This window comes from Rhinolophus hipposideros (assembly GCF_964194185.1).
Source record: "Rhinolophus hipposideros genome assembly, chromosome: 5".
Lineage (NCBI taxonomy): Eukaryota > Metazoa > Chordata > Mammalia > Chiroptera > Rhinolophidae > Rhinolophus > Rhinolophus hipposideros.
In genome coordinates this window covers 58,130,490-58,154,692 of record NC_138051.1, presented here as the reverse complement: position 1 = coordinate 58,154,692, position 24,203 = coordinate 58,130,490, and the positions used below count along the sequence as shown (strand labels likewise).

The following is a 24,203-nucleotide window of genomic DNA, read 5'->3' as shown; positions in this document are numbered from 1 at the left end:
AGCATTTGAACCCAGTCAGTCCAAGCCTCCCCCTGAGCAGAGCCAGGTTAAGCTAGAGGGCGCGTAATCACCACTGGGGGACTCAGGCCTAGGAAGGTAGGGGGTGGGGGAGTTGGCCGCAGGCTCCCTTGCAGCCCGGAATCATGGCTGCCTGACTGACTGCTCCCAGCCTTGGCCTGGGGCATTATGCTGAGTCTCCTAGCCCCTGCACCTCGAGTTGGCTCTTGGCAGGAAGGGTAGGTTTTCACCAGAACTGCAGCCACCTCTGTGAGACAGAGAAGTTGAAAGTCTCTAAAGCTAAAGAAAACCGCTCCTCAACGGATTCAGAGTTTACCAGCTCTCACAATTGGGTGCTGCACCTCTCCGGGCCTCAGTTTCCCCACAGACAGCAAAGGGGTGGCCTAGAGGATTACTGGAATCCCTTCTCACTCTGGCTTGGGGCATCTCTGTGTGTCTGGATGAATTTAACAATTTTCTGAGACCAGACCGAAGACCCAACACACAGGCTGGGGCCTGCCTTAAAGGGCAGCACCACGCTCACTGCTCTCGTGTGGGGGCGGCTTCTCAGATTCGGAAGCCTTTGGACATTCTGCTCTTTCCTTTGAGCTCACAGCTCTGAGGAGCAGGTGAACACCCATGACTGTCCAGACAGGTGATATGTTCTCCCACAGGCCCCGGCTGGGGCTTTTGCACAGAGGGAGAATTCTGCAGACGGCCTGACAAGAACACAGCAAGCAAGGCACTTTATGGCTCCTGTTCTCCAAGAGAAACCGATCAAAGTCCAGCGAAATCCGAGGGAAGAAACACTGCGAACACGTTCATTCGGGAGCCTGGGTGAGGTCAGCTCTGTCTGCCTTCAGCTTGGCACCACGTAGAAGCCCCAGAGCAGCAGGTGACAGGTCCCCGACATCCTCTGCACTGCTTGGAGGCCTGCCTTGCCACCCAGCAGGAACTGTCTGTGTGAGGGGCATCCTGTGGGTGTCCTGTGGGCTGCGGGCTCTGCTGAGGCTTTGGGGGGGGGCACACCCCAACGGGCACGCCCCTTACCCTCCGCCTGCCTTTAGATCCCAGCCACAGGCCCCCAGGCCAGCTCCTGAGGAACTATCATTTGGCCTCACGTCACTATCTATCCAGCGCCCTCATGCTCGTCCGGTGGGGAGAGAAGAGGCACTACTCTCTGTCCTCCCAGACTTGCCCCTTAGGCAGCGGGCAGAGAGACAGCTGCCTAAGGGGTGGGTGACCAACTGCAGGCACTAGACCAGTCCCAGCATGTGGGCAGCCAGGAACACCCAAGCCCCTCCTGCCATCCATCCATCTGGCACTGGTCTGGGGGTTCCCAAGAGCCAGGAAAACAGCATTATCCCAGCCGGGCCACAAAACTCCAGCACCAACCTTCTCACCAAGCAAACAGAATTCCAACAGTGCTCTCAGCACAGAGGTGGGGAAGCAAAGACGCTGAGCCTGGAGAACACTGGGCAACAGGACAGGCAACAGGCAGCCCGAGTACCTTGCATGAGTTAGGTGCCTTCTTCACAGCAGCCTTGGTTCACCTCATTTCACAGGTGCAGAAACTGAGGCCCAGGGTGGTGCCCTAACTGGGCGACGGCACACACTAGTGAGTGCTGGAGCCAGCGTCAGTGCCAGGCCACACTCCAGAGGGGAGCGCTTCTCCATACTTCGGGAAGACTCCCCCGTAAAACCCACGCACAAAGCTAGCTCCTTCCCTTCTCTACGCCTCTATCTGTAATCACAACCGCTTTCCTTTTCTGTGAGTCTCAAGGTGCTTACCCACAAGCTGGTGAGTCATTCCCACCCCGCAAACGAAAAGGCTTTACTCCCTAAGGACTCGTTGCACAGTGCCACCAAGTGAGGTCTTAGGGCTATCCCCTTTTCACAGATAAGGTTCATAGAAGGCCGCCTAGTCTTTAAGTGGCAGCTCTGCCCCAGGGTATAGCCACGCCATTGTGGAGGGTGGGGTGATGGTAATGGGACTGAGGTAGAGGGTTCCTCTCTCCATGCTCCCATAAGCCTTTTAATCCAAGGCCAGATAGGACTTCCTGTCCCCCTACTCTCACTCGGGCCAAGCCAAATGCCCCCCCAATCAACACCTGTGTCCCCAGCCTTCCCTCAGTGCCCCTCCTGGGTATGGTATCCTGTGCTTGGGGACGAACCCCACAGAGCTGCCCTAGGGCCCAGCTGGCCCAGATGTCTGGCTCAGGGACCTGCCTGGGCCAGGCCTCGCCTCCTGCGGCCTCTTTGGTTGAGCAGCCTGGGTAACACCTCATCAGGCCTGGGCTCCCGGCCAAGTCTTCCAAATTCCAGGAGATGGACTGCTGCCTCAGAAAAGCCCTCTCTGACCCCTCCCTCCTGGGCGCCTACAGCCTTAAATGCAACCTCTCCCTTGGCCTGAGCAGGTGTCTGTGCAGTTGGTCAGTAAGTGCCACTGGCTGGCCCTATCCAGGAAGAAGGGGCGGGTCTCAGTCCTCTCTGTATCCTGTATCCCTGTATCCCTACGGTGCTGCCTGTATCCCTACGGTGCTTTCGGAACACGGTAACAGAGAAGGAGGAAGGAACTAAGACACATCCCAAGTGTTGGCACACTGTCCTCACCCCATCCCGCATCAGAATCCTATCTGGCAGGTGGGGCTGATGGCCTCACGACCGAGACAATGGTGGGCAAAGACTTAGGTGTCAGGTCTGACCCCCAGAGCAAGCCAGCAGGTGAGCCATCACCATGCTCTGGGGCCTCCCCACCCCCACGCAGCTCTCAGGGTCTGGGTACTCCAGAGCTTGAGAGGGATCTCCCTAACAGCACGTCCTCTAGGGAGCTCCAACACTGCGCTTTTGCAAACCAATATGATGTTTAACAGAGGGGTTGGGAATGCCACAGGGTTACCACTATTTATTTTGTCATGTACGGACTTATTCAAACCCCCTAAACCATCCACTATCACTAGCACAAAAGGAAGTATAATTTGACACTAACAAAATTACAAGAAAAGTATAATCTGATACAGTAACAAAACCAGAAATTTAAAAGTTAATCCATTTAGATTATAAGAAATTTTCTCATTTCTTTCATCATGGACCAATGAAAACTTAGCCCTGAGACCGGCCTGTGGGAACCACCAATTGAGTCCAATGTCCTTGTGCCCCAGATGGAGCCCTGGGTATACAGGGTGACTCACCCAGGGACACCCAGTCGTGGGTGGCAGAACGGGGACCAGAACTTGAGACCTTAGAATTCTAATCTAATGCTTGTCATGTGATCTAAAGGTTTCAGAGCTGAGACAGACCTAAGGCTCTCACCACTAACTGGATGTGTGGCCATGGACAAGCCACTGAATGTCCTCAAGCCTCAGTCTCCCCATCTGTGAAATGGGGCTTAATCATAATTGAGTGCCTCGCTTACACAGTCCATCTTTAGGTTTCTTTAGGGATGTTGGGGTCATGACCCAGGGTCACCACCATGCAAGGTTACAATAGGACAAAGGATGGCAATGCCCTTTGCAAACGGTAAAGCACTTTATGAATGTTATGGTTTATTTCCTAGCCTGGAACCTGAGGTGAAAGAGGTGTCCAGGAAGTGAAGGAATGAATGAAGCAACGAATAACTGAACGTCTAGAACAAAGACAAGTACTGCCATGGCACTATTTACACACACATGTATATACGTATATCTGAATCTCATGCAGTGCCTGAAACAAGCTGACACGCTGTCTGCCAGTGAGAAGGCAGGCACCCCCAAACCCAGGTCTCCTCTGTACTTCACGCAGTTGCAGAGCCCCACTCCACCCACCATGCCTCTCGTCTGCAGCCTGAGCTGCCACTCAGGGTGCGAGGGGACAGTCTCTTGCGGAATCTTTTTCTCTCTGTGGCTCCAAGGCTGTGGTCCTGCCATCAGCCTAATTAGGAACCAGCTCCTTAATTGCAAATAAATGCCCACGAGTCAGACCCGAGTGAACAACATCAAAGATGACCGCGCTCTGACCGAAACTCCTGCTCACTCCCCCCTGCTTGGGGCCTGGCCTAGTTCCCAGCCAGACTCTGGGTTGCGGCTGGGAGGGTTCCGGGGGGAGGAGGGGAGGAGAGGCGCAGTCTGGCGCTGATCTGGCAGGTGTCCTTCCTCCGGGCCCTGATAAGGCCGGTCACCTCCCATCTCCTGGCCTTCATCTTCGCATCCAAACAATGAGCTCTAAATTTCTGTGATTTAGTGAATGTTCACAGCAGCTCTACTCATAATCACCCAATCTTGGAAAACCGCCCACATGTCCATCAACAGGAGAATGGATGTTATAGACCTTCAGATGTTCTGTGTTGAAATCCTAACCCCCAATGTGATGGCACTGGTAGGTGGGGCCTTTGGCAGGTGATTAGGTCATGAGGGTAGAGCCCTCATGAACGGGATTAGTGCCCTTATAGAAGAGACCTCAGCGAGCTCTCTAACCCTTGCAGCATGTCAGGACACGGCAAGAAGATGCCATCTGTAAACGAGAAATGGGCTCTCACTAGACACCAAATCTGCCGGCACCTTGATCTTGGACTTCCCAGCCTCCAGAGAAATAAATGTGTCACGTAAGCCACCTCGTCTGTGGCATTTTGCTGTAGCAGCCCAAATGGACTAAGACAGTGAATAAACAAGAATAAGGTACATCCATACGATGGAATATGACTCACCAAGAAAAAGGAACAAACTACTCAAACACACAACAACATACATCATGCGGAATGAAAGAAGCCTGAGCTGCCAAGAGGCCCACAGAAGACGTGTGCTACATGAAATTCTTGAGTAGATAAAACGAACCTACAGTGATAGAAATCAGAACAGGAATTACTTCTGGGGAATGGGGATGTCTGGAAAGGGGCACAAGGGAACTTTCTGGGGCCATGGAGAAGTTTGACTGGTATAATGGGAACTCGGGTGTACACGTGGTCAAAACTCATGACCTACACGCGTAAGAGCTGTGGATTTCAGTGCAGGTGTGAGGCCTCGAAAGAATTAAAATGAAGGCAGGAGGAAGGTGCTGCCAGGCCAGGTTCCCGCAGCTGTCCTGGAGTGGCCTCAGCGGGGCTCGGTGGTGACCCAGGGGACCGCCCCAGTGTTTCCAGGCCCCACAGGGATGGCCTGGCCTCCTGGTGGTGCCCACATTCCTGCCACCAGAGGGAGGAGGAGCCAGGCCCTCCAATGGTTGGCATTCCTTCCTCTTGGCCTCTCTGCCCAGGGAGGGTGCTGTGAACCCAACGTGTAATTTTGTGGGGGTGCTGGGGCACCAAAGAGGCCAACTGCAGTCTGCGGGAGGAAGGGAGAGCTTAAATCCCAAGAAAAGCCTTTAGCTTCTTCGAATCAGCAGTTTTCTGTCAAAACAAAAGGCAGGAACGTTCCTGTGTGCTCCCCCGTGGGCCGCACGCTCCAAAATCCTGAGCACACGCAATGCAGCTTGTTTTCCTCGTGATTCCCCTCTTTCCATTTGGCCAGACTGCCTTGGACTCGGCAACCCTGTTAAGGGAACCGGAGATATACCCAGATTAAACGTTTCTGGTCCCTTAGACTCCAAGGGACCTGGGTGTGAAGGCTCAGAGCATTTGCAGGAGGCTGGTCCGGGACCCTCTTGGTCTCCAGGGGCCTGGCCAGGGCACCTGTGCTCCTATGTGTTCAAAGCCTCTGCTGTTGCTTCACGTCCCCTTGGGCCACAGCAGCCTTCCTGCCTCTCCTAGGGCTAGATGGAAGGGGCCAGCCCAGGCACACCTCAGTGAGCAAAAAGTAAAGGCAGACAGAGCCAGCCCCAAACCCCAATGAGAGCTGGGAAAGGAGACTCAAGAGACACAGAGGCCCGCAGAGGTAAAGTGACTTGCCCAGGGTCACCCAGCAAGTTGGTGGCAGAATCAGAGGGGAGCTCAGGGCTGGCTTTTCTAATCCCCTTTTCAGCAGGGCCACACTGGGGCCTCCGGCCCTCCTGGAAAATGCCTTTCTTTTGTCCCATGTCATTCCTGTGGCTTCAAGTTCCAGTCCAACCGGCAGCTTTTTCATCTGCGGCTCCCAGGCCTGGGAATAATTATGTAGCCCTGCATCTGGTTAACCTAACACCCCTTTAAAAGCCTTGTTTGCCCATTAGATAAGTAGTTTTTGTTATCAAACTTAAGGGGGGGGGGGAGTTTCCACTTAACCTTCCTTTGTCATTTTAAGCTGCAGAAATGGCTCCAGGTTTTGCAGCAAGTCCAGAGATGCAGCATTAATTAGAGGCTCTTTTTCCCCCTTTGTTAAGGAGGGGAGAACAACCCTTTATCCACTGGGCCGGGGCAGTAAAAGCAGAGAAGGAATGTGCACGGGCCGTGTTAATGGTCAACCGCTTAGACGGAGCCTCTCTGCTGAACTCTTTCCAAGAGCAGAGCCCAGCTGACAGGAGTTTCCTCTTATTCGCCCCCCCTCCCCAGCCCCCACCTCAGCTCCAGCACCTTTGGCTCCTAGAGGAAGCCTGGCTTCCAAGAGGAAGTTCCTAATCGGTCATTACATCACGGGCGGTCTGGCCACCACCAAGGCCTACACAGGGTCCACCTCGCGGGCTCTTTCGGCCGCTAGTCTCTGAGGCCAAAGACTGTGCTTACCAGACAGACCATCAGCTGCTCTGCTGGGGGAATAACCCCCAAGACAGGGAGTGGACAGGAATGCAAAGGGAGAATGACAGAGAACAGAGGAGGGAGGTCAGGAAACACTCAGTCCATGAGGCCAAAATTCACGATTTTGCAGATGTAAAAACTGAGGCCCAAAGAGCTAAAGTGACTTGCCAAGGTCACAGTGGAAATTAGCCATATGGCTAGGACTGGTCAATTGTCTCCTACACAGGGCTGGCTTAAGAGCATGGGCCCAGGAGCAAATCTGCCTGCATATGAATGTGAGCTGTGCCACTAACCAGCTCTGAATTCTTAGGCAAGTGACTTTACTCCCCTGGACCTCAGTTTCCTAATCTGTAAAATGGAGATGCAATCAGTGCTTTACTTCATCGGGCTGTTGGGATTCATTTCAAGTGTGTCTAATAATGCCTGGTTCAAAATAAGCACTCCATAAGTAAAAGCTATTATTATTTTTACTAATATTATTACCACTGTACAGTCTTACCTCTATATATTATGTGTAAATTATTTAGTAGATTGACTCAGTATTCATATTAGGTACTAATACCTGCAAAAATATTAAGCGCCAATGGAGTTGAGAATCAAGGGGAAATCACAATAGTCGTAGCAGTGGTAGAGCAGTCAATAATAATAAAAATCAGCCAACATTTAATGAACCTGTCCCAAATGCCAGGCAGAATACGAAGCACTTTACACGCACTGTCTTGACTTACTGTGAATCCTCTCGGTCATTCCCATTTAAGACCAAAGAGCTCAGGCTTTGTCCACAGTCCTCAGCTAGGAAGTTGCAAAGCGGGGATTCAATCTCACGGCTATCTAGGCTTAGAGATGGGGCTCTGCATTACTCCCCTGGGTGCAACCAGTGGGCTACACCACCCCCGAGGACACAGGGTAAGGGCACAGGGACTGTGCTAGAATAGCCCAGCCATACCCATTCCACGCCAGCATGTGGAGGCTCTATAAAGACTGGACATTAAAAGGGGTCCTTGGAAGGGGCAATGTAGGGCCCCTGCCCCACCGCACGCTGCCCGCCTTCCCGGGAGGGCAGAGGGGTTTTCAAATAGCATGCCTTTCACAGCTATCCACAGCTATGCAGCCCTATAAACACATTCTTTTTTCGTTTTTCAGTTTCTCCCATGCACTCCCAGCACCCCTCCAAAACACAAGGAGCATTTTCTAGAAGTGCTGCCATAATGAATAGTGATCTTTGGGACCGGGCTGCTAACCCTGGCTGAGTTGCTGGAGGGTGGGAGGTGCTGGGTGTTCTGTGCTCGTCATCAGTTCTCCCTTCCAAACTCCTGTTGTCCGGGAGGTGGAATCAGCATTCTGAGGACAGCCTCCAAAGTGGAGGCCACACAGCAGTGCGGTGTAGGAATCCCAACCGGCTAGCCTGACTCTCCTCGGGCCCTTTGTGCTGCCTCATCTGCTCCTGAGGTTATTTTGGGGAGTCCTTAGAGCCCCTGGGCTGCGAGAGGCTTAGGAAGGATACGGGTATAAGGAGAGCCAGTGGTTGCCTGGCTGAGCCATAACTGCCCTTCTCTGGGAGAGGCCTGCTGGGCCCCGCAGGAAGACCTTTCTTTCAGCCTTGGCACCCTAAGCCCGGCCTGCTCGGCCCCAGGTCTCCAGTGGAACCAAGTGGCAGCCTGGGCCAAGGTGGGTAAGGTTTCCATTCTTTTATCTCATGTAGCATTCAAACAAATCCTGAAAAGATAAACTTATCTTGCAACCGACATAAAACAAGCTTTTGCCCAGGCTCTAACATACAGGCCTGCTCAGCGTCTCTCCCTCAGAGCCGACTGTACCGGTGGGCGGGGGACCCTCCAGAGGAAGAAACCCGAGGTTCTGCTTCCATGAGCCTTCATCTCGCCCTGCTGCCCTGGCAAGACTGTTCCACGTTTCCTGGGCCCAGGGAGCAGTGGCTTGTCTCCCTCGGCCTCAATGCTCCCCTCTTATCTCCACTCGCAGGCAGTTACAGCTTCGCAGAGCTACCGTGAGGTCACCATCAGCCTGATCTCCCCATCAGAGCTGACGGAGGGGACTTCACACCAGAAACCCTGGTGTGCCTGCCTGGCCGGCCCTCGTAAGGGAAACCCCACAGCCTACGCCAGAAAGAACAAGACACCCAGGGAAGCAGGGCAGGGAAACCCCTCAGATCTCTGGCAGGGAGGTGAGCTGGGTGGGAGAATTCTGGTTCCTGTGTCCTGGGAGGGGAGGGTGATGAGTATGTGGTGGGGAGAGACAGCAATACGCAGAAGGAACCCATTTCTGCAACAAAAGGCTGTGAACTTTGCGCCCATTCCAAGTCCTCTTTTGTTTAATTGCAAAGTCAGACTCAGTGTGTTTGTTTGTTTTCTTACCCAGAGATCCCCCCGGGGTGGGAAAGCCTGGCTCTTCATATTGGCCCTGGAAAGATTCTAAAACAACACTATTTGTGCAAGATAATGAAGCTGGGTACCTGGCTCCCCAGGAAAGAGGTGGCAGCTGGGAGAGGGGAAGGGGCCCCAGATCCTCCCTGCCCGCACGTCTGCACTGCTAATGACCGGTTTCTTGAGTTTACAGACAAACCAGGCCCCTCGCGGGTCTTTGGGGTGCGTCTTAGCCGAGTCTGGGTTTTCATCTTAGGCTTTAAGTACCCAAGTTGGCTGATTCAACCCAACCTTGACCTCGCTGTTGACTCCGAGACCACCGAGAACAAAACTGGCCCTTTAGGGGTTCAGATGGGGGCAGCCTGGGCGCGTGTCAGAGGGGCAGGGATGCAGGTCTGTGGCAGATGGCAGTGTGCTTCACGGAATATTCCCGACGTGCAGGTTCCCAGAGCTGGGAGAATTTGCAGTACCTCCATTTTCCTTTTATTTCCCAAATACAACTTGAGTTTTATTGGCAAACCTCCTGCCTCAGACTTCTACTTGGACCCAATACAAAGCTGTAAAAGCAAAGTACCTTAAAATTGCCCTCAATCAGCCTGTCTTAACTTTCAGGGGCAGGAACCCACATTGGTGCACAAACACCCCAGAGGATGACCAGATGAGGCCCCCACAGCCCGGGGCCCCTCAAAGCCCTGGCCTCACCATTTCCCGCTATCAGGGTCCCTTAGCTCTCTGCACCTCGAACAGCTCCACGCTGTGTGTACCTGTCCACCTCACTCTGTTGATCTGGAAGGTTCCCTGGAGCACAGGCAGCAGAGAGATGAACTGGTGCAAACACCAACGGCTGTTACCGTGGACAGGTGACTGTATCTCTGAGTACCAGAACCAGCTACTGATTTAGGGGCCCAAAGCAAAATGAAAACGCAGTGCTCCTCCAAACTTTATCCAGAATTTCCATAGTGAAAGCAGAGCATTCAACTGAGCAGAAGCCCCTTCTGAGCAGGGGCCCGAGCGAGGCACAGGCCGCACGCCCACAAGGCTGGGCCTGAGCACTGGTTTCCTCTCGCTTCACAGCTCACTCAGAGGGATGTGGAGGGGGTTAGTGAGGACGCCATATGACAGTCCTCCCGTTCCCCAATGTTTCCAGAGTCCAGGCTCAACTGTCAAGACTCTGATGCCTTCCCCAGTCCCTGGGTCTGAACCTCCTCTGTGACACTAATGAATGTCATTGGGGGACGTGTATCTCCACCCCATTCACCTGTGAGCAGGCTAACCTAGGATGACGCTGCTCTCATCTCTGCCCCTCCTCCCCTGCGACCTGGCACTGTGCCACCAGACAAGGGTGCTTTCAACAGTGGGGTGCTGATGGAATTTTACATTTGAGAGCTGGGAGGGCAGTTGGGAAACCGTCGGGTTTGCCCTGGGTCTGAAAAAGGTGCAGCGACAGTGCTGTTCCCATTTAACAGGTGACACCACTGATGCTCGGAAGCCTGGACATTGAGGCAGGGAGAAAGGAGCGATGTCCCTATGTGCTGATTCTCATGATAGAGCCTGGCCAATGGGGCCAGACAAGCTTACTATGTGTGAGGCTTGTTTCAGTGGCTCAGAAAAAATCATCTAAAGCCTACAGTCATCTCATCCAGCAATGGGGGTGGATTTCGTTTCTCTGGCTTGCTAAGCCTATGAGGGTGAAGGGAACGGGCAGCATGGTTCTGAATGGAAAAGCCAAAGAATAGAGTGGCGGAGAGAGGGGGCACTGGTTTTCTTACTAGCAAAGCTCTCAAAAATAAGCCTCATCTAACACCAGCCTGTTGTTATTTACCAAGGAGACAGTGTCATGTGAGCTTTGTAAGTCAAATACTCCTACCTGGCAAGGAGGGGGCGGGGGTGGATTTCATTTCTCTGGCTTGCTAAGTCTATGAGGGTGAAGGGAACAGGAAGCCCTTTGGGATAAACACCCCCAAATTAGAGTCCCAGAGGTGAGGGCATTCAGTTTTAAAATACACCTTGCATTAAATCCTTTCCTTTAAAATCTCCTTTTATATATACTACAAAGGTACATAATCCAGGCCTCTTTAGCAAATGCAGAGTCCTAGATACTTCATCTTCCGAAAATAGGGTTGCCTGGATCATTCTTGTGTATTTCTGGAACAAACAGGAGTGCTTTAGAATAAGCAAAAAAGCTAATATTGACTGGAGACATCATTAAGCCACAATCAAACACTAATATTTGCTGTAAAGAACGCAGTAACGTGAGATTTAAATGTTCCCTGCATAACTGTTGCAAAATGACCCACCAGCTTGGCAGAAGCTCACCCCTGTGACCCGGTCTCCTGTTTGTGGCTGTGCTACTGTGCACAGTTGAAGCAGCCTCAACTGCTCAGTGCCACTCTTGCCCAAGTTCCAAGACGCCTGGAAAGGGACGGCATGTTTGACCTGCAGCGGGAGGTGCAGAGGAGGGACGGAACCAGCCAGTCCATTCACCCCACCGGGCTAACAGGTGGACACAGCTCCACACACCTGAGCCCCATGCCTCAACCCCAAGTCCAAGACCGGTTTCCAAAGCCGGAGGAGGCCAAGCTGGGTTCTCACAGCACCTATAGCCTAAGCCAAGAAGGTGGTCCAGTCACCATCATACCATCAAACAGCGGGAGGCTGTCTTTATCTGTGGAGGATTTTCCCATTCTCGAAGTCCATTCATAAATGACCCTGTTTTAGGTTATGGCATAGAAAGCTCAGAGAGGCTGGGTGACTGCCCCGTGGCCCACAGGGCTAATGAGGGAGCAGGAGTAGGAACCATCCATGTGCTCTGAGGTAGGAGATGCCCCTGCCGCTCTCACTGCCCCCTCCCAAGATCTTGGGAAGGTGAACCACGCCCTCAGTAACAGTTTCCTATTTCTCGAAGCAATTCTTCGGCCTGGGTCTGGGTACACTTGGGCTCACACTGCATGACTCACGTCAGTGACACAGCATGTGCGTGAAGCTCACAACTGTCAGCTGTGCTTCTAGTTGGTCTTCTATTCCCAAGGCTAAGTTTTCCGCAAGGACAGGCATGTGGCTTGTTTTTCATTATCCAGTTCATCATCCTTGATATCTTCTAGAAAAGACAAGGGGGCCCAGGAAGACATCTGGGCTGAACCCAACTGACAGCCATGCCCAAGTGCCTTCCAGAACTGCCTCCCCCTCTGGAGGGTTGTTTGCAGCCACAGGGCCTCATGTGATAGAGGGGGAAAGGAGTGCCTTTCCTGACTCGCCGGGAAGCCTGAAGGGGAGCTTGGGGTGAAGAGGCTCTTGGGGACGGGGTGCCGACCCTGGTGAGCTGCACACCTGGCATGCATGGGCCTAGCAAACACAGCAGAGATTTGCTAAGTAATGACCCTGCTTAGAGTTGCTGCAGGGGCCTTTCCAGTCACCCTATGGAAATCCAGCTGCCACTGAGCACCTCTGTCCATACACCCCATCTCATTTAACTATCCTAGGAGGCAAGTACAATCCTACAGAGGCGGAAATGAAGGCTCAGGGATGTTAAGTCCCTTGCCCAAGTCCACACAGCCAATTAGCCAGAATTTGCACTCAAGGCAGCCAGACTCCACATCCACTCTTCCTTCTACTCCTCCTTGCAGAGTATGTCCTGGTGGGCACACAACTTCTACCCTATACCTACTTCCAGCAGGCGGTCCGTGCAGGTCCTCTCCCTGCCATCTCCCACGTCTCCCCCGGGTGTGACTCGCACCTCCTCCACTGAGGCTGGCGCCTGCCATGCTGCCCCCACCCCTTCCTCCTCCCTTCCCCGTGGGCACAAATGGCCCTGCAGGCCGCCAGTCTGCATTCCTGGAGCACATGCCCAACTTGGGGCCACTAAGGAGGATCCCAAGTAATTCAGCCCATAAATCATGGCCATTGTGAATTTCCCTTTTAGCCACAGGCAAAGTCAAACTTTTCCTTCCCCCACTCTAGTTAACCACTCTTTGTTCACTGTATCTCTCACAGCTCCGCCTGGCTGGGGGCCAGCTCTCAATTATTAATTAATCTGGGAGGCGCAGGTTGCATTCCTGGCCACCTAACCACTTCCTCCTGGGGGGGGGGGGGGCTCGCAGGCCAGGCCCTTTTGGTTATATCAAGCGTCTCACAACATCCCAGGCCTATCTTGTGGCCATAGCTGCAAGAAAGGACACTTAAACCCAGAGCTTAAAATAACTGCAGAAAACCCAACACCCAGAAGCCCCTTTTCCCACCTACCTCCCACAGCACCAACCCAACCTGTGTGCCGCCATCATCATAAAACCACAACCTGTCTCAGTCAGTGACATGGGGATACATTCCCCCAACATGCAAGGCGTGTGTGTGTGTGTGTGTGTGTGTGTGTGTGTGTGTGTAGGAAAGGTGCTGCCTCTAACTTTATCTGTTCACTTCATCCTCACTGGATGAAGGAAATGACAGGCAGCAGGGTGGGGGTGGGGGGTGGGGGGGGCAGGAGAGGCCATAGCTGAGTGTTCAGGTTTATTAAAATCATTCAGTATCTTTAGGGATAATGAGGGGGACGATGGAAGTGTGAGCCTCTCTTGGTCTGGGTCAAGTCTTTGGGAGGCCTTTGCATGGACAAACACCCCAAGAAATTTGGGGATCAACAGAACAAAGTGACCAACCTTGGTGTGAAACGTAGCTCCCGTGACAGTGAGAACCACTTGTGAAATCAGAGCACAATTCTAACTTCACTGTCTAACGCTTAGGTGAAGTTGGATCTTTAATTCCCAATTAGAAATAACGCTGAATGGTGGGTACCCATGCTAGCTGGCTGAATGTCAAAAAGAAGCCATAGACCAGTGTAGGGCAAACATGACAGAGGGAACATATCAGATTATAAAAAGGAATACACATTTGTTGTTGCTGGAAATTTCCATCAAGTATCCTTTGGTCCTCTTCCGCCTCTCCTCCTCCCGCCATGGGCCCCACACACACCCCACAGTTTGTCAACCTCACCCAGTGTCCACTGAGCCAGTCAAGCCCCCGGGACTCAACACCTTACAGCCCAGGAAAGATCTTAGAAATCTCATGCTTTATTTACTCCACCACGTCTGCTTTTGATCTGGTAAGACAAATGACTTCTCCCCCACGTCTTCGTGTAACATTGGCTCTGGGGCGGAAGGGACACTTCTGGCTTCCCTTATCCAAAGCGCTCAGGCTTTCGGATAAAGCGCGCATACTGCCAAGATAAATTTTTGTGCACATACAATAAAGTACCATTAATTAGGACTCATAAATCCAGAGTTTGTAATAATTCCGAAAGCAGCTGCGTTGAAGTTAAAAAAAAAAAAGTTTCGATAAACAAATGCAAAATATAAATAAGGTTCAAGAGAACTGTTTATCCTACGAGTGCTGTATATAAACAACTGGCATACCAACTCCAAATCGCTCTTATCTGTTCACTAAAGCACAGCTCCCAATGACCTCTAACGGGAAACATTATCCGATTAGCATCACCGTCTATGGTATTTGAAAATCACAAAACTTGGTTTTTCACACAGTCTTCTTTCCAATCACCCACTGAATTTACCTGCATTGGTGAGGAATCCCCGAGTTGTCAGAGCTCCCTTTCAGCATATCTGGAAAGGAAGCCACCTGGATGGCTGACCCTCCAGCGACCCCAGGACTCCCAGATCCTTCAGTGGCTGCCCAGGAAAGGGTGGTGGCCTATGGCACATTAACATGCCACCCAGGCATCTCCATGCCCACCTTAAAAAAAGTGTTTCCCAGGGCCTTCGGCCAGGAGATCCAGCCAACTGGGGTGTGTCCACGTGAGAGCCCCCTCAGGCGTCAACTGCAGTAGGTGAACCAAGGACGTTTATGGCCTCCTTGATGATTTACAAATTAGCCAGGCCCCATGTTTTCTCCCAGGGAGGAAGAGACACTGTCAACTCCAGGGGATCCATAATATTTTTGGAGCAGCAGGCAAGGTGAGGAGCCCACAGATAAGCGTGGGGAGTGGAGGGTGGCAGGAAGAGGTCCTGGGGCGAGGTTGGAAAGCCAACTACCAAGCTGAGAGGGTGTGTTGGTCCTGGCCTGTGAGAAACAGACTGCAGGGCCCCAGTGAGGTGGGCAGTGGGCCAAGCTGGAAATACCGAGGGCTGCTCCAGCTCGAGGAGAAGGCCCTGCCAAGTTGGGGAGGCGGCACTGACAGGGGAATGGCAGGTTCCGGCCGGGCGGATCCCCAAGGCCACCGAGTCAGGGGCAACCGCCTGTGTCTCTGGGCACGTGGGGGCTGGAGCTGTGCCAGGGAGACCCAGAGCCGCCAGTCTCCCCGGGGTGCCTCTGTCCTGGCGCTACCCCGCAGCACCCCGGCCTAAGGCCCCTGATGAATGCGGAGCCTCTCTGAGGGGTGCTGACCTTGGGCAGGGAGCCGGGCCCTGCCTCCAGGCCAGAAGACTGTTCTCCTTCCACCTTCCATCTCCTAGTTTCAGAGTGTTCGGCAGAGCCCCCCGAGACCACAGCCCACTCGAGGCCTGCTGCTACTGCCCCTATGAGCATTTCAGACATCTTCTGTATTCCCAAGATCCTGAGAGCACCCTCTGGTGATAGAAATGACCCCAAGGCTAGCAGAGGCCTCTCTGCTGTGTCTTTTGGGGGAGGTTCACTTTTTTGAGGCAGAGAAGGCAGGTCTTCTGGAGGATGCTTTTTCTCCTTCCCCAACCCCCTCCCGCTTTGTTGGATAAGACCAACAAAGACACTGAGGCCGGGGCTGGCCATACACGTGCCTCTCACGACCAGAAGGACGCACCGCCATAGACACCATGAATTCTGGAGTTGCCCCGCAGTTTGATTAAATGGAGCTTCTCCACATATATGGACTCTGAGCACCCACTGGGTTCAACCCTCTCCCTCCTCATGGCCTCCACCGTGAAACAGGCAGACTGACTCACTTATTTATAAAGACGCACGAAGAACCACATCCTAGCAGGTCACTCACTTCAGACTCGGACCATCTCTACCTTCCCGAAGCGCCCCCTCCTGATGGCTCCCTCCCAGCTGCAACAACTACTCTGCCTCAGCCTTGAACATGTGGAGCTCCACCCTGAAACCCTGAAAGCCAATTCCCTGAAGGGAAAGAGTGGGTAGGATGTTTTCAAGAACCACTCATTGTGGGTTTGGGGTCCAGCCAACAGACGTGCCACTGAGATGCAAGAAGAACATTTGCTTAGGAGGCACCTCTCTCCTGCTCAGTAAGTGCCTACTATGTGCAGGGATACACCAACCAACACAGGCTCCCTGGAGGAGTTAATCCTGTGGCAAGGGAAGTGCCGGAGGCTAAAGTCAGGAGAAAGTAACGGAGATGTCAAAGGAAATCAGAGAGACTCTTGTTTTTGTAAACACCATTCCTTCTGGTCAGTTCCAAGTTCTTTAGTGGGCTGTACACACACATTTTCTCCCTCAAACCAAAATAGTCCTTCCTGAGACTTCCACTCGGAGGGAAATGAAAGAAACAGCATAAACATTCTTTGCAGCCTATAGCCCAACGCGAGCCCGGGCCTGTCGCTAACTGCAAGTCTGTGGAAAGCCCCACGCCTGGGAGCTCTGACGGTCATTTCCCGACTCTCCAGTCAGAAGGGACTCTGTCACCTGGGGAATCCACCCACCACCCACAGTGGGTCATGTGCATGTCTCCGAGTGTGGGGGTGGGGATGTCACTCTTGGATTGGTGGAAACTCTGAAAATTATAGGGTGCTGTGGAACACACTAAGCAACATGATGTTTCTTTCCAAGAGAAACTTGCAGGAAGCCAGGGAAATCTAAAGGATTCTTGGGAAATTGCTAAATGTCAGGGCTAGAGATCACTCAGCCCAGCCTCCTCCCTGTGTAAGAAAGGAAACTGAGGCTTAGAGAACAGAAACCATTTGCCAGAGCTCAGGCAGCAGGGCCGGGCCTCACGGCTCGGGCTCCTGTCTCTGAGGAATGAGTTGGTCCTCGATACCACGGGGCTCAAGGAACAAATAATCCTGATGAGACCGGCCAACATGAATTATTTTTGCAACAGGGTCTGTTTGTTTGTTCTTGTGGGTAGCAGAGAGAGAGTCCTTCCTCCATCGCTGTCGGAACGACTCCCTGCCTCCGCCTGAGAAGTGACCCGCCCAGGCTGGCCGGCACCACCACAGACTCTCAGGCAAAGGATGTGCGTTGCAAAAATGGGGCAAAGTTTCCTATTCTGAAGATAACATTGTAAGACACAGGAAGTCTGCGAGCAGAGCCTGTGTTTCCAGAAGGTCTCTGCACACCCATTCGCAACCACTTCCATTGTACAGGGTTTCTAGAGATTTGAGGCTGGGGGGGTAGGGACCAAAGGGTGGGGGCCAGTGCTGGGAAGGGGCAGCAGCCACATCCCAGGTGAGATTCCAGAGAGGGCTTTCCAGAGGCCAGACTCCCTGGGCCGCCCGCAATGCAGACCCCTCTCTGAGGCCCGGCTTCTTCAACAGAAAGATAAAAAGGGTTAAAAGAACCAGTGATTCCCCTACTCGGGGCCCTCAAGTCCAGATTCCCAGGCCCCACCCCTGGAGATTCTGATTCATGGGTCCTGGGTGGAGCCCAGGAATCTCTGTTTTTAACAAGATTTAAGAGGCCCCTTTTCTGGCTCTGATATGCCACGATCCCACGAGTGGAGAGTTCAACGGCCTGGCACATTAGCGAAAGGGTTGGCTTCCTCGAGGGAGGAATGACAGGGGAAGGAAGGAGACCAAACCAAATCGACTTCCTAGCATGAGACGGACGTGGCAGTCCCAGCGCCAGGCCAGGAGACCGGCAGGGAAGGCGACACTCTGGAGCCACCGCGGATGGCCCTGACTCAGTGTGTCTGGGTGTGATTGAGGACAGGCCCTTCGGTCAGTGTGCCCCTCTGCATGGAATCAAGGGCCTCAGTTCAAATCCCAACTCTGCCACTTTCTAGCTGTGTGTCTGGGAAGAATGGCCTTCGCCTCTCTGGGCCTCGGGTTCTCCGTCTGTGGAATGGGATCAAAAGCACCCATAACAAAAACTCATTGGATGGAGACTACCCTGCTGAGAGCTGTCACGTTCTGCAAGCTCACCATGGAAAAGAAACATCTAGTTCCCACAACAACCCAGCTGGTGGATATTGTTAATTGTCCCATTTTACAGATGAGCAGGAAACCTGAGGCCTCCTGACCAATCCAAGCTTACCCACTGATAAAGGGGTGGTGCTGGAGTTCCCAAACATTCAGTCCCACCTTCTGCTCCCGGCACGTGTGCTGCACTTGGGGAGCCTCCCCACGGATGCTGCCTTCCTTCCACGGGCACTGCCTAAAACCTAAGCTGCACACGACTCTGTCCCCCTGGGTGCCAGGGGACCAGACACACTTCTGCCCTCAAGAGCTCCTCGTCCAGGGAAAGAAAGGACACAATTACAAAAGAGCGTTACAAATGAGGGGCAGCGAGGCAAGGAAGAGCCGGCCACCAAATCCATCTAGGAAAGGAGGGTGGCTGAGTGCCATGACGGAGGGGGTGGCAGGGATGGGGACGGAAAGTGGTGCTCTAGGAACAGCCTCGGCAAAGACACACAGGGAGGAAAAGACAAGGCGAAAATGGTCTCCTGTGGCCAGCTCACAGGACACGGAAGGGTTTGTGGAGAAAGAAGGGTCTACAGAGGTTGGCTACGGCCAGACCTTGACTCTCTGACTGCGGCTGAGCACGTGTGCTGTGTTCTGGGGACAGGGAGGCACAGGAAGGTGGTGGGCAAAGGCGGTCAGGGCCCGACCAATTCTCCACTGTGCACACCCCATGCCCCAAGTGCCCATTAGCTCATTAAGGGCGGGGACCCTGCCTACCACTGGGTGTGACAGGTGGGTCTTCGGAGCGGCAACTCTAGGACAGTGCAAAGCACTCAACCCTGAAGACTCAGGTTCACCCCATCCCCATCTTTATTTATCAAGCCCACGTAGAGACAGACCCCTCTAGTTAAAAGCAAATAAATAAATAAAACCCAAGGATGACCAAAGACCTGACAGTTCAGTGGGACAAGCATCAATAAGTATGTATGTATCAGCAGCTTCACACTGGGGTTTCTAATTCTCTGTCTCTCCGATCTGTCAACGTCTGAAAGCACGTGTTATCAAGTCCCATTCTTCTGGGGGTTTCTCAAGTTCTCTATTTATTTCTATCCATCTTTGATTTAGATATTTCAATGCTATATTGTTAGGTGTGTAAAGCTCCTTGATTATTCTATCTTGCTGATCATTTTAGCTTTAATCTATGTCAGGGGTCAGCAAAAGCTAAATTCAGCCTGCCACTGTTCTTGTAAATAAAGTTTTAGTGGGACACAGTCATGCTCCTTGTTTTATGCGTTGTCTGTGCATGCCACAATGTATGTTGAGCAGTTGGGACAGAAACTGTACAGCCTGCAAAGCTGAAAATATTTATTTACTACCTGGCCCTTTACAGAAAAGTCTGCCAACCTTGATCTACGTAAAATTTGCCTCTTCGTTCCTTTTTTTTTTCCTTTGTTCCTTTTAGTGCTCCTTTGCCTGAAATTATTTTATCTCCTATTACTATTGCTGCATATCTGTCTTTTTGTTTAGCATCAACTAATATATATTTTCCAATTTTCTTTTGTTTCAATCTTCCTATATAATTATGTTTAGGTGTCTCTCTTCTGGAAATCCAGCATGTAGTGGATTATAAAAACAGTCTGAGAGCTTTTGTCACATGTATTGTCACTAGTGTTTGGACTTGCCATATTATTCTGTATATATATATATACATATACATACATATTTTTAAATCTACCATGTATTGTTGTTTTCCATCCTACCGAGTTTTAGGGTAGTTAATACTCAGGAGGAAAGTGGGATGGGTAAGAAAAGGAGACTTCTGCTTTTTCAGTATATTTTGAATTTTACAGAAAGAGAATATAATTATATCATTTGTGTAACAACATAGTACTTTATATTTAATACTGAAGAGGAGAATTTTAACGAACCAAGACTCATGGATAAATAAGGATCTGTGAGATGAGTTCTTCAGTCAACAAACATTCTCGTCACACTTTCCTTCCTACCACCTCCACCGGCAGACACACACAAAGACAACAACAACTTTATATAAATAGAGTTTATATAATGTGGAGTTTGCTTCAAGGAGTGTCCCAGCCCTCTCGGTAAGATTAACCCGAAACCAGCCCCTCTGGCCACGGGAAACTGCTTCTTGAGGTCACCAAGCGCGCCCAGGCAGCCGCTCTCCCTCCCTGGCCCCAGCCAGGCCAGCTCCACGTTTACAGAGGGCCTAATCCCCAGTGCCCAGGCCCATCGCGTTCCACCAGCGGCTCTGTTGTCCTGCCAGCACTTCCTTCACAGCTCTGTGGACATTCCAGCATCCAGGGCGTGTGTGCAAGGAATGCGGCCCTCAGGGCAGGCCTGGCCAGGGCGCCCTCCTGCACCGAATCCCACCCCCACCCCCACCCCTGGGCACTCCCTGCTGGCCCCACCACCAGAATTTCCTTTAGCCCTTTCCAGAATGAGAGAGCCAAGCAAGACCTCCAAGAGACGGGGGCAAGGCCCTGAAAGGGGCTGGAATCAAGATGGACTAGCCCCCCAGCCTGGGGAATCAGGAGAGACCCATCCTGAGGAACCATCAGGAATGACGTCTTAGGTTCAAGCTCTGCCCCTGGCAAGTCCCCTGCCATCTCTGGGCCTCTGCCCCGCTAAGCTAAATAATTTGTCCACTCTTTCCTGACTCCACTCCAGACCCTGTCATTCTGGGTGACTCCTCATTAAGGGAAGGGTGGCTGGAGGAGGTAGGTCCCTAACTGAGAGGGAAGGGGCATTTCCTGCTACGTCTGACCTGGGTCTGGGGCACCCAGACACCAGCTTTGCTCACATGTCACACCTCTCCTCCCATGTCCCAACCTGGGTGTCAGAGTGGGCAGTTTGTGAGAATTTGACAAAAGCATTCCCTGGACATCTGCTGTGCTCATTGCTAGCCCTTCTCCCACCACCTGCCCCCAACAGCTCCTTACAATACACAAGGACTATCACCTATGCTGTACAGATGGGGAAATGGATGTTCAGGGAGCTCACACAATTTACCCAGGTCACAGAAGCTAGCCAGCAGCAGAGCCCTTCCCTACCACCCCAGGTCTCAGGACTCTCGGTGGCGGTTTTCCATTATGCCATAGCTGCCTCAGGTAGACATGAAGCAGAACTTCCCTCCCAACCCGGGAGGATCTTCCTAGGGAGAAGAAACAGCCAAAATACCCCCAACCCTTGACGCTCACCTCTGTCCAGAGGACCCCGCTTTGGCCTCAGGCCACTCTGCTCCTACGTGGCTATGTGACTTTAAGCAAGTCACTCCTCCACTTTGACCCCCCATTTCCAAAACAAGTGGGTGGAACTATAAGAAACTCTGGTGTCCCTTCCAGCTCCATAAGCCCAATTCCACCCATTACCAAACCTGCTTAAGTCCCTACTGGAAGATTCTGCAGTGTACGGGAACCCTCCCCCTTGCGGGTCTGTGGGATGCAGGGGAGGGCAGACAGAGCAATGGAAAACAAATATGTTCAAGGGATGGGAGTAAACACCGCTGTTGGCATGGCAGAGCCGGTGGAGTTGCTGAACTAGAATCCTGAAACCGTTAAAAATAGGAAAAGAAACGGTACAGTTCACATATTTTGCAAAGCTAAGTTAAATCAACATCTGCAAAAAATATCCCCGTTAAACGGAATAGCAGGATTTCATTAAGTAAATTGCAAGTTGGCAAAAATTCTGAAAGAAAGGGGAAAAGCCACGGGCTGGCCTGTAATTTAAACCTTATTTTAACTGTGACAGCATGACTGCAAAGAGCTCCATTTCCAAATGAAAGGAAAAAAATAAAACCTAAAAAATAAAAAAAAAATTTTTAAAGGGCCTCCTGCACTCCCAGGCCTGCCCCTCCCCCTAGCTTCCACAGACCCACAATATTTTCAGTAATTATAATGTTACCTAGTTTTCCCATGGATATAACAAATGAGGGACAGAGAGAAGGGGGAGGTGTGGGGACGAGGGAGGAAAAAGTGAGCATACAGACAAAGTCACCATTGTCACCTCTAATTAGGTTTTTTTACCAAAATGGCTTGAAGCACAGAACTCTGGGAATCTTTTCCTTCCTCCAGGAGGCCTTTCAGTTTAACCCCACTGTGGGTTCCCCTGGCTTGATGCCCCATTTGGAGGTAGGGGCCAAGCCCAGCCTTGCCCAGGGATGGGGGAGATTACCCCCCCCCGCCACCCCCCCTGCATGGTCCTGCCACTGCTTCAGCCCCCCACCTCAGGCAGGGCTCCTCCTTCTCTGAGCCTCAGTTCCTCATCCCTAAAATGGGGTGGTAACAGTGGCTGCCCCACCAAGGGAGTGCTAGGAGAGCCGTGGTGAGCGCCTTGTAAAACGCGAAGCACCCCCAAAGTTCTGGGACACACTGTGGGCTCTTCTACCTTGAGCCCAGGTAGGGCCATGTCTGCAAGCAAGCAGATGGCCGCAGTGACAACTTCATGGCCTGGTAAGTACTCACAGACATAGCCTTTAATGCCCAGAACCCTGCTTTATATCCTCTAGTCAGCAGCTCATCCTTCCCCTCTGGGGTTCCCTGGGGTCACCCAAGGATGACCTTAGCATAATAACGTCCTCATTATAAAGAGACTGGAGCTAAAAGGAATCATCTACTTGGTGCTTGAAATTTGTTCTCTTTATTTAGCAGTGGAACACCTATTCCCCTTTCTCTCCCATGGAGAATCTTACCATTAGACGCAGGATCTAAAACGGGAAAGCACAGCCGCTCCACGCCTCATGCATTGCAGCAGTACCTGAGAAAGTCTGACAACTACGGATCCAAGCTGTCTCCTCCCCTCTCCTGCCACAAAAGGGGAAAGTGAGGCCCAGGAACGGGAAGTGGCCGTGGTTTGCTAGTTTCAGGGCAGGCTGGGTCTGGGAAGTGTGGCCCTGCACTCACATGAGGGGTCTACCTGGTACCTTCCTGTGAGCAAACAGGAATTTCTGTCAGGTCCCCAGCCCGGTGGGGACTGCTCAACAGGAAAGGTAACCCCCACACCCCTAAGAAGCTTTGGAAAAGTAAGGGCAGTGCTGGAATCAATAAAGAGACAGCTCATTTCTGCACACAACTGATCCGCTGCCGGAGTTTCCAGAAAATCCAAAGATGGGCTGAATGAGTGTGCAGTCTAATAGACCAGGAGAGGGAAAGGAACTTGCGTCAAGTCACGTATCAGATTGGTGCAAAGGTAATTGCGGTTTTTGCAATTTTGAACTTTTTAAACCGCAATTACTTTTGCACCAGCTTAATAGCAAGTTAAGCGGCAGAGGGAGGACTGGAGACAAGAATAAAGCAGCCCATTCGTAGCCCCAACTGAAGTCTTACCTCCTTGTTGAGGTGAGATATACTGTACCCCAAACTACAGAGTCTACCCTGCCCCCCAGTTCCCCAAGCTGCTTCTGCAGGGAGCCATAGGCCTCATCTGGTCCCTTGCACTGTTCTCTGAAATGGACTTTTAAGCCCTGCACTGTTACCTTAAGTTGACAAGGGACTTTTCTCTGAGCCTCAGTGGACCCACCTGTAAAATGGGGATTATAATTAACTATACTCCCGACACCACCACCCCACCGCCACCATGGCTATGAGGATTATGGGAGATGCTCTTTGTAAAATGCCCAAACTCTGTGGAATGGCTAGTAGGCACTTACTATACTCCACCCTACAATGCTCACCACAGAAGGCACCCACCTGGTAGCATCACTGCAGAGGGACAGAAAATAAAATGGACACGTGCATTTACTGAGCTCCTACCAAGTACCACCAGTCATACTGTACACGAGGGATCTGCGTGAACTGCGTATGTTCACGTGCGAGTGGAAGGCAGTCAGGGAGAAGTGGACGTGACCCCTGCCAACTGCCGACGGCAGCCACATCTTTCTGCAGCATGAGACCCAGGCAGTGTACCTGGAGCCTGGCAAACTTGGACTCTGAGAGTATGAGTGTGAAGTCAAGCCCTGCCTTTAATGTAAGGAGAGAGCAAGCCGGCAGCCAGCCTGCTCATAAGAATGGCGGTGGCTGAGGACACACAGAGTCACATGGGGAGAGAGGAGGGATAAGAAGTGCCCCCGTGTCTGTTAGGGCCAGACGGCTTCACCCACGTATGGCACCCTTACTGTATGTGCGTTATTAACTCGCT

The 24,203-nt window shown here is 52.1% G+C and overlaps 1 protein-coding gene across 1 annotated transcript in view; it reads right to left on the bottom strand.

Moving 5' to 3' along the window:
* Positions 1-24,203, bottom strand: part of SMAD6 (SMAD family member 6) — a 73,552-nt gene that overhangs the window by 2,354 nt on the left and 46,995 nt on the right. The gene's annotated exons all lie outside the window — the stretch shown is intronic.